Source organism: Nematolebias whitei, chromosome 12 (genome assembly GCF_014905685.2).
Source record: "Nematolebias whitei isolate Nwh7 chromosome 12, NemWhi1, whole genome shotgun sequence".
In the NCBI taxonomy this organism is placed as follows: domain Eukaryota; kingdom Metazoa; phylum Chordata; class Actinopteri; order Cyprinodontiformes; family Rivulidae; genus Nematolebias; species Nematolebias whitei.
Window position 1 is genome coordinate 14,670,139 of NC_056509.1, and position 3,485 is coordinate 14,673,623.

A 3,485-nucleotide genomic window follows, 5' to 3' on the forward strand; every position below is an offset into this window, starting at 1 on the left:
GGACAACTGCTCTTTAGCATCCCTGGCTTCAGATAGTGATGCATCAAGTAACTGTATTTTGCTGTTCATTGAATCAATTTCTGCACGTGCATCTTGCTGTGATTGAAACATCTGTTCAGAATGTTTTCTTGTGAGGACCTCGTGTTCGCTTTTAAATTGAAGGAAGTGTTCTTCAATTTCCTGAACCACCTCTTTTTCACTGTTTAACCTTATTGCAAGGTCATCAGCTTTCTCAACAACTGTATAGAATGATTCTTTCAGCAAAATTGCAATTTTAGCCAGCTGATCATAACTTAACTTTGTAATTTCTGTAGAGGTCACACTCTCCGCAACCTCCTTCAGATTGTCCCCTAACTCTTTTGGGTTTATGCTGTCCACCTGTTTGCCATATGGATGTAAGGATCCTGTCAGCAGTGCTAACGCATCCTCTAAACAGTCCTTCATCTCATAAGGATCAAAATCTTTTTCTATCACACCTGCCATGGTATTCACTGTGTAGCCTTTATCTGGTTAAAACAGTTGCCAGCTTCAGATATTTTACAGGTAAATATTTGTATTCAAGTGTCATTGAGTTTCACACTATGTTAGCTCTGGATTTACACAAAAGAACTGTTATAAGTCAACTTATTCAGAGGAATGGGCACCTGTCTCGTAGGTTTTACCCCAATTCATGAATATTTAAGTAAATGCTTCTCTGCAGTGTTACTTTTTAATGTGCTTATTTTTTAACAGATACTAGATTACCAAGCTTCTCACGGTTTTTACTCTAAAGCACTGAACTTAATAAACCTGCAATTTTTCTAAAAAGTCTCACAGCAACATCAGTTTAAAAACGCTTTTTAAACCGTTCACTTCCATAAATTCGCTATTTTAACAGTTACTCATAGATCCAGGTTGGTGAATAGAAAAAGAAAAAATTATGAGGAATTGTCAGTCCCTCTTCAGGAAAACTGTTATACTCCTCTTCTCCTGCCATTATCTTCTATTTAAAAATTAAATAGGAAGATATAGTGTTCTAGGTGGTAACTTAAACAGAAAAGTTTCTTTTCTGATAAGTTTACTCTTATTTAATGATCTAGCAATTAAACGTGCATTATCTTTTAGCAAATGAGTAAACTTTATCAACTCTGTGAATATCTGTACTGTATTTTTTAAAAAATTTCTAATTTTTTTATTTTGCACCTCCATCAGAGGAAGTGAATAAAAAATGTGTTGGTAAATGCCTTTCTCGCATAAATACCTTAATCACTTTTTAAATGCAAGATAACAGTAATAATTCAGCTTGAAAAACGGTTATTAACTCATAAAATGCGTCTGACAGACCTAGGCACGTCTAATTTAATCAAAAACAACCTAAAAACGAAGTGAAACTGTGATATCAAGTTTCCACAGGAGGGGGCAGTATAACCTTATTTTATTTTAACCCAGACACTGTTAGTGACGACCAGTAGGAGTCGCGATGACTTCCTATGGCATCCGGTGACATCTGGTCGTTAGCTGTTGGCTTAAAATTAGCATCGGCTAGCGTGGTCCAAAAACGCCATTTAATGACGGATTTCAAACTGAAACGTGGCAAAGTTTCAGCGATTAGGCTTCAAAGAAACGGAGCAGCGGATCAGAATGCAACTTTAAGGCGTTTTTCAACTTTAAAAAGCAGATTGAAATTCCCTATGAAGACGAGCTTCATTTCCGGGTCACGTGACTGAATCTACCAATGACAAAGCAGCAACGGGGGTGGGTTCTTATATCGCTGACTCAGAGGAAGTGACGCAGCCAAGTCACTCACTTCTCAGCGAATCAAAACGTTCCACAGCAGCCGTTTTCAACCAATCACGGATCGTTTTTCCAGCTAGCGTGTAGCATTAGCCTGAACAAGTCCGGTCAACTTTTCGTCTTTTAAACCGTCAAAATGTACCATTTTCTGTTAAAAATGTAACGAATAAGCTCCCAGCTGCACGGAGATGGCGCTCCGGTCTCAAAACGTCTTTCCAACCATTTAAAACAACTCGTTCGAATTTATCAGAACCGAGCCGGACCAGAGTCACGTCTGGACCACAGTTTAAACAGAATAACGTTTCCACAGCTCAGCAAATTTGTCACACACCACAGACGTACAATTTCAGCCTTCATAAAGACTCATTGACTCACAAGTTCAGCTTTCAAAACACCACCAACTGCAAGCATTGCTGTATTTTCTCCAAGCATCGCATCTGCAAAAACGCTGCTTTCACACAGCTACTCTCTGCACTTTTTTCATGCCAACATGTAAAATCAATTGTTACACGAATACACAGTCCATTTATGAACCTGTAACGGGCCACCAGATGTAGATGAACATATGCATGATATATATTCATAAATTAAACGGATTCTTTCATTTTTCTGGACTGTATAATGTACGTGCATTGAATTTAATAAAATGTGGACGGAAACGTGTTTATATTTGACTCACCAACGACAGTGGGTCATTTATTTAAAAACGATTTAAACACATCACACATTTAGATTAATTGGCAAATTGGAAAATAACAACATGGCTAATTTAGGCTAGTTTTACAAAGAGTAAACAATACGGCGATTGTTTTCTCACTTCCAGCTGTACAACAGACACTTCTAAAAATATCTGGAATGATTTATACTTGATAGAAGAATTTTAAAGACGGAAAGATGAAGTTTAGAGGGAGAAAAAGATGGATGAGGGAAAATGTTTGTGTCGGCATCAGAACGACACTCTCCGGGTTTTTCCCAGCTTCTTCCCCGGTACACTTAGGTGGTATAAATCTCTTTTACCTGGAGATGTCTCCCTGGTACGAAGTTCCATTTAACGCACCCTTTCAGCGTCTCCGTAGGAACAGCTGTGAATCGTCCGAAGTAGTGACGGTACTTGTTCGACACAAGTTCACCTCACGAGTGGACTTCACATGAGTGGTGAGTCCGTCAGGAGTTCCACTCAGAGGTGGAAGATGTCATAATCCCACAAATACTCGGAAGAGCTCTGGATCATGTCAGGATTTTCCTGTTTCCCAGCACTGGAGTTGCAACGACTGAAGCCGGAGCCTGAAGCGACCGGGGCTCTGCAAACTCTCCACCCGACTCCAACTACTCCAAAACTCGACTCCAAAACCTGACTGGTTTGAACTAGGAAGTACCGACATTTAAAGAGCTCTACTTCCGGTTCACTTGGGAGTGTCCTGATTGGTCGTTTCAACCAGACAGGGGTGTGTTTTTGTGACGTAAGAGGTCACTAGGAGTTAGAAAAACAGCAAGAATGTTATGGAACAGATTGAAAATGTTTTTCAGACAGACGAGAGGAATATTTAGACGAGTGCTGGAAAACAGGTGCCAGCCTCTATATTTACGTCTGAGAGGATTTTAAAAACATGACATTTCGTTCCAACAACTTGTTTTGCATTTGACTCCAACCTTGGACCAACTTACACTTGCTCATTCAAAGACAGAAAATCAGAAAATGCATAATTACTCTT